The 14,836-nt window shown below is 57.2% G+C and overlaps 1 protein-coding gene across 4 annotated transcripts in view; it reads right to left on the bottom strand.

The window, feature by feature from the left end:
• AGAP3 (ArfGAP with GTPase domain, ankyrin repeat and PH domain 3) overlaps positions 1-14,836 on the bottom strand; it is a 49,834-nt gene that overhangs the window by 33,841 nt on the left and 1,157 nt on the right. The gene's annotated exons all lie outside the window — the stretch shown is intronic.

Here is a 14,836-nt window from a genome sequence, read left to right on the forward strand (position 1 = left end):
ATGTGAAGAGACACAGGAAGAAGACGGCCACCTGCAAGACGAGGAGAGAGGCCCAGGGCGGGGCCTTCCCCCGACGACACCCGACGTCAGGCTTCCAGCCTCCAGGACTGCGAGAGAATAAATTCCTGCTGTCTCCAGCCCCCGGTTTGTGGCACTCTGATACAGCAGCCCCAGAAAACATTCAGCAGCTACAGACCCAAAGGGTGGGCTAGGGGTCCCGGCAGATGTGACTACGCAGAAACCAGCCCACTCGCCACTCCCATCCCCAGCTCGCCCCAGGGCGGCTCAGAGGGGCCAGGTAACTCTGCCCCCATCTCTCAAGCTCAGGGTGTCAGAGAACTCCCCAGTGGCTGCATTCCCCAACTCCCCACGGGGAAGCGGAGGGGACCAAAGGGGCCGGGGTGGACGAGAGGACAAAGGGAGGAACCCAAGACCACGCTGGGGAGCAGAGCCATCCCAGCCTGGAAGGGGCCTTCCAGCGCCACACTAGCTCGACAGCAACGCCTTCGTTTCCTCCCGCCCACAAACTGCTCGGCTCGACAGCGGACAGGACGAGGCCCTGCCCCGGAAGACTTGGTCCCTGTGCATCCCCACGGGCCCCCGACCTTACCCCACCTTGCCATTTTTAAACCCCGAGCAGGACCCAGACACACTGAGACTGGGCTGTACCCCGGGGCCACCTGAGGACCAGTGCACAGCGGGGTCTGCCGGAAGGTCACTGCTCTTCCTGAAGAGGAAAGGGAACCGGTGTGCGTACATCCTCCCGGTGACCCCGAATGTAAAAAAGCACTTTGCCTTTTCATCCCGCTGTTGACACATTTCCTGCATTTCATACGTTTTTTAAATGTTCTCTTCCTTCAAAACTGAACACAGTCCAGCTGACATCCCATGAGCCCAAACTCTGCTTCTGCCAGCGCGACGGGCTTCTGAATTGCATTCGGGGTACGAGATCTCCATTCCTCACCGGCAGTTAGCAGCACTCTAGCGTCCTGTCACCTCGTTTGTATAAAAGTAAAACATCTGAATCAAGGGAAGATGCAAGAGGTATTCAAATAATCGCACTACATCTGCTCCGAGACGGACGAGCTGCAGAAACGGAGCTGCCGCTGCCAGGTGGCCTCCGACCTCAGCTCAAGTTCAGAGGTGCAAGTTCAGGGCCTCCAGAAAAGGTGGGCGAAGGGTCTGTGTACAGTTTCTAAAAAGACTCGGGTGGTTGAAGAGTCTAATGGACAAAAGTTTTAAAACGTTTGGATTCCTGTTACAGATTTTGAAAGCGGGGCTAGTAACCTCCCCAGGGGGAGGGGGCTACACTAAGCCCAAGCCCAACCACTGTCCCCAGCATCCGACACACAAGCCCGGCTCGGGGAAGCCTCGGGTTGGGCCCCAAATTCAGGGAAGCTGCAGGGCGGGGCTCAGGTTGACACCAGCAGGACCTGGCCGTGAAGGCCACCTCCCTCCACCCCTGCCAACTCAGCAGCAGTTGTCAGGCAACCCTCAGCTCGTGCCTGCTTGCCCCCGAGAGCACCAAGGGGTCTCTCACACCTGGTGACCTCCTCGCAATGTCCTCAGCTCATCTTGTCTCTGCTGTAGAAGCTAAGATCTAATCTGCTCTCACCTGTCTGGTGCTCCTAGGCACACAAAGGGCGACAGCTGCCTCTGCCGCTCGGTGCCCACCTCCGGCCAGCCCGCGGGGCAGCAGAGCCAGCTCTGGTGCCCCAGACAACCAAGGCGGTAGCCACATGGGACACTACTGGTCACTGGATTTTAACAGCCACTTGTAGAACACCAGAAGCCACACTCTGGGCACTTTACACATCTTGAACCATTCGACCCTGACAATAACCCGTTGAGAAAGGGACTGTAAATCTCGCCATTTTACAGATGGGGAATCTGAGGCGCAGGTGCCAGCTAACCTGCCTCAGGCCACCAGCTAGCACTGACTGGCCCTGAGCCCACAGGCCTCCCTGGCCTGGCGAGATCTCTGCTGATACAGGGCCAACTTCAGCCCAAACTTCATCGTATAGGCAATCCCCACCGATCTGCCTCTCCTCCCGCCTGGCACCCACACCGGGTGGCCCAGCCAGCCTTCCTAGCAGAGCCCTCCTTCTAAAAAGACCCTCCCCGAGGTTCCCCCTCACCCACCTCGCAGACCCCGGCCCCCACTCCTATGCCCCCAGCCCTGATGCAGGGCTGGTACAGATAGGTCTGGGGCTACTCTCCCCAGGACCTGTGGCACTCACAAAGGAGAAAGCCATCTCGAATGATTGCCCCTGGTCCTATTTGGGGCTGAGGGGCCCTTGGCATGCCTCACGTACATGCCACGTAGACAGTCACAGAGCGGCCAGGGCAGGCCTGCCGGTCAGGGAGGAGAGGGGTGGTTCGACAGACTGCTCACCTGCACCGAAGCCACGAAGGCCTAGGGCGGGGCGGGGCCAGCAGCCAGCTCTCGGGGGCTGCCCCAGACGCAGCCCGTCCACCTGCACGATCCTGCTGCCCACTACTCTGCGCGCCGGCCCCACGGGTTCTCCCGCATCCCAGAGCGGCTGGGAATCGGATCAGAACCTCGGCGCATCTGGCGGTCGGGTTTAGCCTCTCACCTTGTCTACTCTCGTGTGCCTTCAGCCTGACGACTGCTGCCCAAGCCAGCTCATCGGCTCTCAGGCCTGGGCCCCGGGACCATGTGGCGGCCCACGGGAGGACGTGACGGAAGGAGCTGTGGCTGACGGTGGCCTTTCCCTCCCTGGGCCACCAGACCCTGAGCTGTGACACGTGAAGGGCCAGGAGGCGTCCAGGCCGTCTGCAGAGCTGCTGCCCTCCAGAAACTTACAAGGCCAGGGCCGGCCGACCAGGACCAGGCTCCTGGCAGGACCCCTCCCCAGAGAGCAAGGAGACCGGGCCCTTGGCCTGTGAGCAGCAACTGTGTGCGGCCAGTCTCAGGCTGCCAGCCACGGCCGGCTGACGACAGGCAGGAACAGAGGTAGCGGGGTCCCTGGTAACCTGGTAACCGTCTGCAAATGCCGGACCACAGCCTAGCGACCCCAGCAGACAGATCTCTTCGCCCTGTGTGGCCCCCTTATACCCACCGTGCAGAAGGCCCTGCTCTCTGCTGCCCACCTCCTCCCTGAGGCCTCCGACCCCGCCCCAGCCCCTGCTGAGGGAACCAGAGAGGAAGCTGTGCAGGACTGGGGAGGGGGGGATGGGCAGGGGAGGGGGCAGCAGACAGGAAGCCACATGCAACACGGCTTGCTGTAGTTACAGGATGGGAGGGAGATCAATAGATTCAACTGCAGAAAAATAAAAAATCCCGAATGATTAAAAACCTGGAAGAACCCTAATGGAAATACAATTAAAGAGATGTCAACCTCCGAGAAAAAGAGGGACCGTCGATGGCTGAGCACCGACCCGCTGGTAAAACAGACGGACTGCGTTCTCCTCAGCATCGAGGCAAAAGCAAACACACGACGGCTCGCCGGAGGCTCGGGCGACCGTTAGCATTTTTGAACAGTAAAGTATTTTCAATTACGGTATGTATGTTTTTGACGTAACGCCATTGCTCACTTAACAGACTACGGCGTAGTGTGACAATAAATGGGATGTGCCCCGGGAAACCGAAAAATTCTCGTGACTCTTTTTCGAGATGGGGAGATCCGGCAGTTGACAGCAGGGCCTAATGTGACACAGTGGGAGGTAGGCAGTCTTGTCACAGGGTTTAACCTGGAGCCGCCAGACCTCACTTCAGGTCATGGGTGGCACTGGGGATGGAGGGACAGGTTAGATACCGCCGAGTGGCAGCAGCCTCCGAATCCCGACCTTCTGCAACACGTCTGGCCCGGACTCTTCAAGACTCTGCGTGATGGGGAAGCGTCAGGAGGGTCCCCGTTCCGCCCTGATCCTGTCCTGACGGGGAAAGACAAATAGGTTATCTCGGACATTTTGGGGATGACTGAGGAAATGTGGTCACAGATGAGCTATTGAGTGTTAGGGAACTCTTGATCGTTTTCCTAGGTGTGAAACCGGTGTAGGAAAATGTGCCTGTCCTCAGGACATGCCTGCTGTGGTGCTTTGCGGGGAAACCGCACCGTGTCACCATGCCCACAGCTACCGACCGTCATTGCTCCCCAGCAAGTGTGTGTGAGGGACAGCGAAAGCAAATGGGGTGTGATGGTAACGAGTCTTTCGAGGTGGTCGTTTTCAGAACAGAAGGCTGGGGTGGGGGAACCTCCCCATGTTTCTCTATAAAGTCCCGGCTTCCTGTCTGGCTGAAGAGGGTCCCTCTTACCCCAAGATGAGACGATATCCTCCTAATTTCCTCCTTTTCCTCCTGTCTATTTAAAAGCTTCATCTTGTTCGTGGTCCGGCAGCACATGCCAGCTGGGGGCACAGAGGCCCCGAGACCGGACTCCCCGGGCCCAGGCCCAGCATCTGCCATTATTAGTGAGACAACCGGGGCGATTCCTTTACACCGCCGTGCCTCAGTTTCCTCGTCTGCAAAATTTATTTTTATTTTTATTTTTATTTTTTCATGCTTAAAAGACAGCCGTGACGTTTATTTAATGTGGTGCTGGGCCTGGCACGGGAGGGGCACCGACAGGAAGTTCCCCTTCTCGCTATTATTCTCTCCGGGATGCCACGTGTGACCCCGTCGCCCTTGGCTCAGAACCCCACGATGCCCTGTCCCCGCGGCAAGCGCTGTTGACCTTTCGACATCTGCAGCACAGACACAAAGCGCCGGAGTGCGGGGTGGCGCGTCTGAAGAGTTTAAAAACACACGCCGGCAATTTCCATAATGGAATCGCTACTCCGTTGAAACAGCGTCTCGCGGTGCCGATCCACAAACGGCCGGCTGGTCACGGCATCACGCGGCCGGCCGGCCACCCTGGGTCACTGTGTAGGCACCGGACTACGGCCCTCAGCTCCTGACACGCTCTTTCAGTAAATATGGTGTTTTGGTGCCAACTCAACATTACCCAGCCCCTGGCTGGTCTGCTCAGAACAAAGGGGCCGTATTTCTCGGCCCTCACACACGGCCCACTCCGAGCTCGGCTACCTGTGACCTTCGCCCCACTTGCTGCAGAAATAACTTCTATCCTTGATAGAGTTTTGGGGGCACCCTAGGAAGGAAGCTACGGCATCCTGAGCCAAGCCTGGTTGTGACCACTGACCCCAGGATCAGATTTTACAAGGACCTCACCCCTACCCCACGGGCAGCCACTCAGCTCCCTCTACCTGGACAGAGCCTAGTCAGGGTCTCATCTGTCCGTCCCCGCCCCAGAGGGCACCCCGCTGTAGGGACGGGCCTCCTCCCCTCAGAGGCGCGAAGGCCTCACTCAGGGCTTTGCATCCACTGTCACCTTATCGCTCCACTACAGAGGCAAAAAGGTCACAGAGTCCAGGCCAGCTCACGACTGCCTCCTCAGCCATGTCCACCTCCCTAGGGGCCTGGCAGAGGGAAGGCCACCTCCACTTTCCAGGCAAGCCTGCTCACCAGACAGGTGGCCAGCATTTAAGGCCTGAGCCAGCTGACCGGTCAGAAGCATGAGCCGAAACACAGACGCCCGTGTTTTCAGTGACCTCCCCAATGACCAAGCTCCGACTCCTCGAGGGAGGAGTGGGGACTCCCAGAGGGAGGACGCGGAACTTGGCACAGTGCCACCCTCTTCCAGGTCACCTCGGCACCTGGCGCTTGGTGGCCACTCAACGAGCACCAGCAGCTGGGCCCGAGCCAGATGGTAAGCCAGCCTGACTCAAAGACTCAAGCGGGAGGCACCTCCCGACCCTGCCAGAGGGAGGACCCAGGCTCAGAAGGGAACATCTGGCCCACCGTGGACAGCTCCCCACCAGCCCACAACACTGCACAGCCCTGCTCTGGGCGGCTGCAAAGCGGACAGCCTGCAGCCCACCTGCCCTCTGCTCCTCGGGGCCAGCGGGGGCCCACCTGGCTGGGAGGCGGGCCCCACGGCAGCATCATGGCCTTGGGGCAGGGCAGAGCAGCGTGATATGGGCAGAGGGCTCCCCGAGTGACCTCCAGTACCCAACAGGACTCCTGGGCTAGTCACTGGTCAAGCGTTACCTGCCAGGCTGGTACTGGGCTGGGGGCTCAGGGCTCAGCGTCCAGAGGGGAAGCAGTGAGCGGAGCAGACACCGGCTCGTGATAAATGCCAGCCAGGGAAGAGCACCGACCGTTCCAAGGCCCACAAAAGTCCAGGCCAGAGAAGGCTGGGGAGGGGATCACCCAATAGACCACGGCCTTGAACTGGAAAGGCGGGCACGAGAGCCGGGCAGAGCCAGGTGTGGATCCCAGCTTGCCACTCTTCTCACAGGCACAGGGCAGGAGCACCCTCTGTGGGCTCGGAGCCCCCCGGGGACGTGCAGAGCCTGAGGGCCACAGCGGCAGGGAGACGGGCACCCAGGAAGGGATGAGAGTCTGTTAGCACAGGTTCGGAACGGCATCCCCCTTCTCGACAGCGACAAGGCCCGGGGAGAAGCAGAGACCCATGACATGAGGCCTCTCTATCTCCTCTGGGTTAGCTAGAGGGGCCTCGAGACGCCCCAGCTGAGACGTCACGAAGGGCACACTAAAGGCAGAGGGCTGACTGGCCCGGCCTCTCCGCAGGTCCCCTGCCGGCTTCCTGGACAAAGGTTAACACGAGAGGGATGATAACAGGGACCGGCATTTATTGCTGCCATACAAGGGGACGCTCCTGCCTGGGTAGGTCCATACGTACCTCATCTCCAAGCCCCAGGGAGGCAGGAGGGGGAGTGGGCAGAGACAGAGACGGAAGGAGGAGGCCAGCCTCGGGCTGCTGGCTAAGGGGGCTCTGCCTGCTGTGCCCCTTGGTTTCCGAGACTATGTGTGTGTTCACAAACTTCCTGTGTGTGTGGTGCGTATACGTGTGTGTGTGTGTGTGTGTGTGTGTGTGTGTGTATACACACACATATATATGTAACAGCATCAATTAAAAACAAAACACAAAAATACTTAGAAAAACAGCCCCTGCCTAAAATGCCAGGATGGGGTGAGGGGAATAGTGTGACATCTACTAGTGACATGCAGCATTTTAGCACCACTGCCAGGGGTCATGGCTGAGGGGGAGGAGCCTAGCAGCACGGCCCAGCCCACCTCTCCTCTGGGAGCTGGAAAGAGATGACCAGGATGCAGAAGAGGCCTGGGGGCCTGACCTCGCTCTGCTGCCAAACAGGGCCGGCCACTTCTACCCTCTGTTGCCGGTGAAGGGAGGGCTGGGCTGGCCCTTCCCCATCTGCACCCTACTCCATCACTGTCTGCACCTCGCAGGCCGGCGCTTTATTCGATCGGTGTGCAGAGCTGATACTCAGAAGGCGAGCTAGTTCACGGATCGTGCTGTTCGCGTGAGTCTGTCCTGCGACAGGCTCGTGGGCCAGCACGCCCACTCCTGGGCCGAGCCCGCAGCAGACAGAAGGCAGGAGCTGGCGGAGCTGGCATGGCCTTTGCCTACCTGCCTTGCTTCCCCTCCCTGATTCAGGATTATCCTCCAGGCGAGGGGAGGGCAGGGGAGAAGGGACATAAGTAGTATAGGAGCAGCCACGTGGGATGAAACCACCCAACTGAAGTGACATGAGCCACCCTGAGGCCTGTGGCCAACCCATCGGTAACCAAGAAGCTGACGGGGCCCGCGACACAGTCCCCGAGACGTGCGCCCTCTCCTGCACCTTCCTGCAAGAGTTGGGCCTGGGCCCGCTCCCCGCCTTCCCCCCTTGAGCAGAGTGGTCTGAATTATGTTCCCCAAACTGGAGCGAGAACCACCGACATTGATAATTTTTGTGGTACTCCCGGGTTTCAAGAAAACGCACAATGACAAAAAGCTACTGTGAATCCGGTAAGTTTTCAATGGATTCGTCTGTGATCGATCACCACGGCCTTAACAGGCATTTGACAAATGGATGTTTGTTGAGCGACTGAATGAAATGGTGGCATGGATGTAAAAGGCGCATTATTTTAAAGTTTTAAATACAACGGTTTAGAAAGCCGAGTCAAAAAGGATACACCCCTCTATGCAAGTTTTATAACAAACTGGTCTTCTTCTGTTCCAGACTAAAATGAGAGCAGTTCTTCCAATCCTGTGGCCACCGGCCACGTGCAGCGACCGAGCACCACGTGCAGCCAGCAGCGTGCACGGAGCAGGGCTGAGCGTGTGAAACACAGAGCGGAAGTCGAAAACGTAATGTGAAAAAATGTACGTTAAACATCTCCTTAATGACATTCATTTGATCGCACGTGGAAATGATAACATCTCAGACACACCACGTTAAATAAAACACAGTATTCACGTGGATTTTGCTTTTTTCACTTTCTTATTATGGTTACTTGAAAATTTAAATTTGCACATGCCATTCACGTATGTGCTGACTCAGAGGAAACACTTTATTTAATCAACAGGCAAACCACCAAATAAAGGCAATGCTGGGTGCCTGCGTGACACACTCCTCTGACGAGCCAGAGTCCATCGTGGAACCTCGGGCAAACCCCTCGCACCTAGTTTTTGAACGGTGGGACAGGAGCTCCCGCGTGAGCACGTCCCCGGGGCTGGTGCGGGCCTAAAAGCTTCGTGTGCATTGACTTCCTTCGTTCCCGCAACCTACACCATGAAATGGGTGCCTCTTCACCTCATTTTCACGACAAGGAAGCCAAGACACAGACGGGTTAAGGAACTCACACCAGGTCACACAGCTACTAAGTGGTAGGTCCGGGATTCAAACCCAGACAGCTCAGCTCCATTCGAGCTCTGACAGAGGAGGAAAGACGCCCAGGCCTCTTCCCAAACGCCCACTGTACAGCAGTGTCGACGTGATCGCCAAGGGCGGGGGGCTTCAGAGCCACCGAATCTTCACAGCTTCTTGTCAAAGGCTTCCAGGCCTTCATTTACCAACGATTTAACCAAAAAAATATATATACATGTATATCCACATATATATATACACGCGCACACACACATACACACACACGTATATATAGAAAATATATACATCCATCCAATCTCTGGGCAAGGAAGTGCAGGGGTCTTCCCTGGAAGAGACTAGGCAGAGCAAGGGTAGGCGTGGGGTCCAGTCTCCAGCCTCCCCCGCCCCCCCACACATGCAGACACGGACACACACAGAGAGGCTGGGGCCGGGCTCCGGTCCCACTCTACCAGCTTGGGCTCCGGGGTAGCAAGCCATCAAAACATCAAATTAAAAGGCAAAAGAAACCGCTGTAGGGAGGCACACCAACGGTGGCAAGGAGGGCTCCCACAGAAAAGAGAGAGAAAGAAAAACATACACTATCGACAGGCACGAAACCCGCACGCACACCTCCCTCCAGGGTCACTCCTCTTAGGGCCCCAGGAGGCCAAAGTGCCTGAGACGCTGGGGTGGCACTTACCGCCAGTCACCAGAAACGCGCACTTTAGAGAAATCTATATTAAGGGATTAAACGTGTCTTACACGTAATAAGAAAAAAAGCAACAAACCAAGAAGAAAATGAATAAAGGATACGAACAGAATTAAACAAAATGCAAATGGCCAAAATACAACAATGCAAATCATTTAAACTTTTGTTTTAACCTAATGGGCGAGCAACGGGGGGGCCGGGCAAGAGCTGGTTTCTGTGCCTGCAAACGGCGAGAGCCTCCGTCAAACACGTACGTGCACACCCAGCAGCGTCACCGTTTTCTTCTTGGGAATCTGTCCAAAGGAACTAACTGGACGAATGTGCAAAGGTCTGCGTCCGGGGAGATGTGAGATACACTCACACCCTTACACGGGCAGCAACACAGCCTTCTGAAATGACGAGGCATTCCCTGTGTGCTTGCTCTGTGCCGGGCACTGCTACACGCACCTGACACGCGTGACCCGCCACCCGCTGGCACAACTCTTCAGGTAGGTTCCGTTATCGCTCCTGCGTCTCAAATGAGGGAACTGACCACCGGGCGGCACACGTCACAGTGCCGCGTGCAAGGAACCAGGCTCAGAACGCGGCAGTGACTGCAGCCTGCGCTCCCTGGGCGAGTGGGACCAAGGCCAGACAGCTAAGACTGAGATGGTTCGAGCACACGTGTGCAGGGTCAAGGGGAGCTGCAGAGTGTGTGTGTGTGTGCGCACGTGCGCGTGCGCGTGTGTGTGTCTTGCCCAAGTTCTCACAGCCCGTCGGTGACGGAAGAGAAACGAGAACCCAGGAACCCTGACTCCCGTCTGGGTGGACGACGTCTCTGAGGAATCCGTGACTCTCTGGTTCCCCTTCTCCCGGTGAGAGTTTTCCAGAAAGCCCCCACCTTGGCTGTGAAATGCCAGTAACCTCAGGTGGGTCACACAGCGGCTGGCGGCAGGGACGCGTAGCATGGAAAATGGGCTGGAAGGGCAGGTCGACAGACAAGCAGGCGCCTCTGGGGGCAGCGGGCGGCAGGGGACGCGCATTTCTACTTCTTTCCACGTTGGAATTTGTTACGCTACGCAAAGATTTTTTTTTTTTAGTGGCATATTTAAACATATATTTACACTTTGACAATGTTGAAATATTTTGAAGTGTTTCTCAGCAGGGTATCCACCACACGCTCTATGCACATCCATGCTGCTCACGGAAGGGTAAGGCGCGGCTCCGAGCACCACTGTCCAGTGGGGGGACTCACGGCATCAGAACACACTCATGGAAGGGACAAAGAACCCTAAGTCGCCCTGAAGTCATACTCTAAACTTTTCCAAAGGTTGAACTCGAGGTCAAAAGCGGCCCTGAGCGGGACCTTAGAAGGGCTGATCAGTCCAGCCCAGAGCTCACTTGTCCGTCTGCAAAGGGGAAAAGCAAAGGGGAAAAGCGTGAGCTCGTGGGCTGGAGCTGGAAGACCAGGCGCAGGCCCTGGTTCTGCGCCTCCTGTGTGGCCTGGGACAGCCCCTCCGTCTAAGTCCTAGGCTATCCCATTTGCACAGGGGAGGTGGCACGTCCACACCTCAAAAGAGCCCGCGGGAAAATAAACGGCGAGCTGCAGTGCTGTGAAGGCCTCGTGACAACCCCAGCAGGCAGGCAGAGGGGTGCGACTCGGGAGAACACCCGCACAGCGCCGTGTCTCCACCCTCCAAGCAGGTGTCCCAGGTCACCTCCCTTGCCCCCTCCCACGCCCTCGACCTCAGCCCCATGCTCCAGAATCAGCCGCCTGCCTCTTCCCTTTGGCCTGCACGGTGGAAATCAGCCAGGGGTCAGGAGGAATGCTACCTGGTTAAACTGATTTCGAGTTATCTGCATGTTAAAGAGAGATTAAGGACAAGCCAGAGGGTCCAGGTGGGTGTTCAGGTGAGTGGCGACAGGGGAGCTCTGAGGGCCCTGTCTGCCTCTCCCAGGCCTCGGCTCTGCCAGGCTAATCCCACTTTTCAAGGAGGGCGTCTTTGCTTCCTGCCTTCCTGAGGTTCCCAGGCACAGACTCACAGCCGGCAGGGAGGGCCCCAGTGCAAAGGCGCGGTGTGGACGCTGAAAGCTCAGTAATCCGCTTCTCCTCCCCCTTGGACGCCCTCTGCTCCAGCCAGCACGCTGCAGACAAGAGCAAGCGTTCTCCGATGCAACCCGCACATCACCCCTGCCTCACCCGCCCGTTCCCTGCAGGATTAAGCACCATCTCCAGTGGTCTCTTGGAAGATGGCGAGGTGTAAGTGAAGAGTACAAGAAAAAGCATTAGAACTCCCGAACCAGGGTCCTCCTGCCCATCGCGTGGACTCGATGCCCCAGCCCGCTGCTCCCTGAGCACAATACGCTTTCACGCTCCTCTCTCTGCCGCCTCTGCAAACCCTTCCCTCTCTGGGACCCCCACGCCTGGCACTCGCACTCAGTTAAAGAAAGAAACGGGAAAGTAAATGGTTGGTGCTAGCCAGCCACGGGGTATCTAGGAGCAAGGACTGCCTTATTTTTGTGCAGTGAATGAGGGCTGAATTGGGGGTGATGGGGTGGGTTCCTCCCTGTTGCCTGCTGCCTGACGTCCTGCAGCCTGAGGTCTGGCTGGGGTGAGTCTTTCCACCTTTCTCCTCTGACCTTGAGAAAAGGGGTCTCGATAAGTCTTCCTGTCTCTAACCTTTGCCCTGATTTTCTTAAAGTCTAGGTTTATTCCTGCCACTCCCAAGCCCCCTCTGGCACCTCCTACAGGCCGATCCATCACCTCTGGGGTGCAGTGCCCCTCCTCGCCCCCTTCCTTCCTGCCTTCCACTGTACTACATGCAACTGGGCCACACAGCAGGAGCTAAATAAATGTATCTGGAACAAAAGTGGCTCTCCCTGGCCACTGGCACCCACATGGACATCCTCTTTTTCAGAATTCCTAGAGCTCCTTTGTGCAAAGTCCTATATAGGCAACCAGCCTACCACCAGGCACTCATCCCCTAAACTGGCTAATTACCCCAGGGAAGTTATAAACGCAGATCGCAATCAGACTCCTTGGAGGGAGCCTCGGAAAGGCGCACTTCCGGCAGGTGAGTGTCATCACCAGGCTGGGGGATGCCAACCGCCCGAGGGCCGATTCGCTCAGGAGAGAGCGTCTCTGCCTCCAAAATAGATACAGCTCTACTCTCTGCATCACAAGGCTGTTACCAGGGTCTGGTCACAGAACACACAGGGAACAGGGACAAACTCCAAAGCCCCAGGCAGGCCTGGCAGGAAGAATGTGGCTGCTGAGTCCCACTGAGCCCCCACCCCAACACACCCACCCACAGCTCAGTGCCCCACTCCCTGGATTTGAAGCCACAGGAAAAAAGTGCCTGGATGGGTGCGTGCGTGAGCGGTGAGGTGAGGGTGAGGACAAGTCAGCCTGCGACTGAAATGCTCAAAGGTACTTCGCTATTGAGAAAAAACAAAAAACAAAAACAAAAAACCCTGGGAGAAAACGAGGGACAGGTACAAGTCTCCCAGCTGGCAAAGCCTGGCTCCTGCACACAGCTGTGTGGCACGCCCATAGCCACGGTCCACTTCTGGGCCCTCCCTGGGGGCCTGTGGAGCCCACGTCTGCTTGCCCTGCTTGCCCTCCCAGGAGTGCAGCTCTTCTCAGGGACATGCCAGCCTTCCCAAGCCACCTGCCGGGACCCCAAGGGCTGCGTTCTACCAACAGCTCACAGGCTCCTGCTCACCTGGTCCAGCTGCCTGCATTCCCCATGGCCGGGCTGTCCCCCATCTGGCCTGACGCCCAGTTCCTCCACCACCCTCTTTCTAGGACACAGCAGGAGACCCGAGCAAGTCGGGGCTCCTTTCCCTACAAGCTCCTGCCTGAGGCCCCGCCCGATCCCGGGCCGATCAGCTCAGATCCATCGGTTCTCTGAGCCTCAGTTTCCCCCCTAGGGAGGTAAGAGCAGAGGCTGTGCATGTGGCGAGCCTCCCATCTCCCTGTCCCAGCTCCTCGTTACACTTCATTCATTCCTAAGACCCCAGAGTGAACACGTTTTCTTCTTCCTTGGCCTTTGGTGGGAAAAGGAACTTTTCGAAACAGCCCGCCTCCCCTCGGGTCCTGTCCTGAGACCCCAGAAAGCTGAATGCTCCCCGGCTTCCTCCTGCCTTGGGCAAGGAGTCAGAGAAGAGAGAGAGGACGGGAGGGCAAGGTGCCACTGTGCTTCCTGGGTCCCAGACGGATCCTGACTGCACCTTCCAGGTCACCTTCAGAGCCGGGACAAATAAACCCTTCACCCGAGTATTACCAGAGTGAGGCGGAGGCTTATGATACGCCAGGAAAATGTCATCCCTTCCCACTAAGAAGCTCAACCCTAGTAAACACACATCGGCCTCCTAAGCGACGAGTGTTTATGTAACAGCCGCAACCCGGGTCTGCTGGGCCCTGGCAGGGGGGGCTCGGTCAGGCTCAGAGTGAGCAGGGAAACGCCCGAGACGCTGCTCCCCTCCCTCTGCCGAGAGAGAAAGTGGGGACGCTGCTTTGCAGGACAGCGGCAATATGGTTGCGCAGATGGAGAGAGAAAGGATATAGGGCAGAAATTGGAAAAGGAGTTTTCTGGGCTTTTATTTTTTTTTTTTTTTTTTTTGATGCCTGCCTACAGCAGAAAAGCTGGGGCGACAGAGGTGGGAAAGCAGGGGTGAGGTGGGTAATAAAAACGGGTTCCGGGAGAGACTGGAAGTAAAGGGGGAGAAGGAAGAGGTGGGAGGCCTTGCCAAGAAAGAACAGGGAAGCAGGGATCAGGAGAGCTGAGAACGGATGTGTGAGGAGCAGCTGGGCCTGGTGACAATGAGACATTAGGTCCCAGGATTCACAAGGGTGACACCCAGCTCCCAGGCTACACAGACGGAACACGGGGTACTTCCAAACCACAGTGGGGAAGTTGGTCACAGGGAAGGGCTCTAAGAAGGGAAATCTGACTACTGTGTTAAACTTGGGGTCAGGGGGCTGGGGGCGTGCGCTGGGATAATGGGACCCCTGCGTGCCTGCACGCCTTCTGACAGGAGATGTGGCCACAGGACACCCTGAGCTGGGGCAGCTGCATGGGGGGATCACTGATAAAAGAAAGCGAGTGGGACGTGAAAGCTCCCATTTTGCCTCTCCCCTGCTCTGGGAAGGGCTCTGTGACATGTCTTCTCTCACCCCTATTGTGGCTGTCCCACCAAGTCTCTACACTGAAAGGTGTGGGAGGGCTGTATATGGGGGGGATCTGGACCTTACTGGGAAGTTCTCTTACTCCCTCCAAAGGAGGGGGAGGCTGCAGGGAATGGCGGCTTTCTCCCCTCCCCCCTTCAGCTCTGGGAAGAAAAACTGGTCACCTCTCTTTGGGGCGCACACAAACGCCATCTCCAGGTCCCCAGCCACAATGGTGATTCAGGCCATTTACTCAGATCCATGTTAATGAGTTTTTTTTT

This window comes from Pteropus medius, unplaced genomic scaffold (genome assembly GCF_902729225.1).
Source record: "Pteropus medius unplaced genomic scaffold, Ma_sr-lr_union100, whole genome shotgun sequence".
NCBI lineage: Eukaryota > Metazoa > Chordata > Mammalia > Chiroptera > Pteropodidae > Pteropus > Pteropus medius.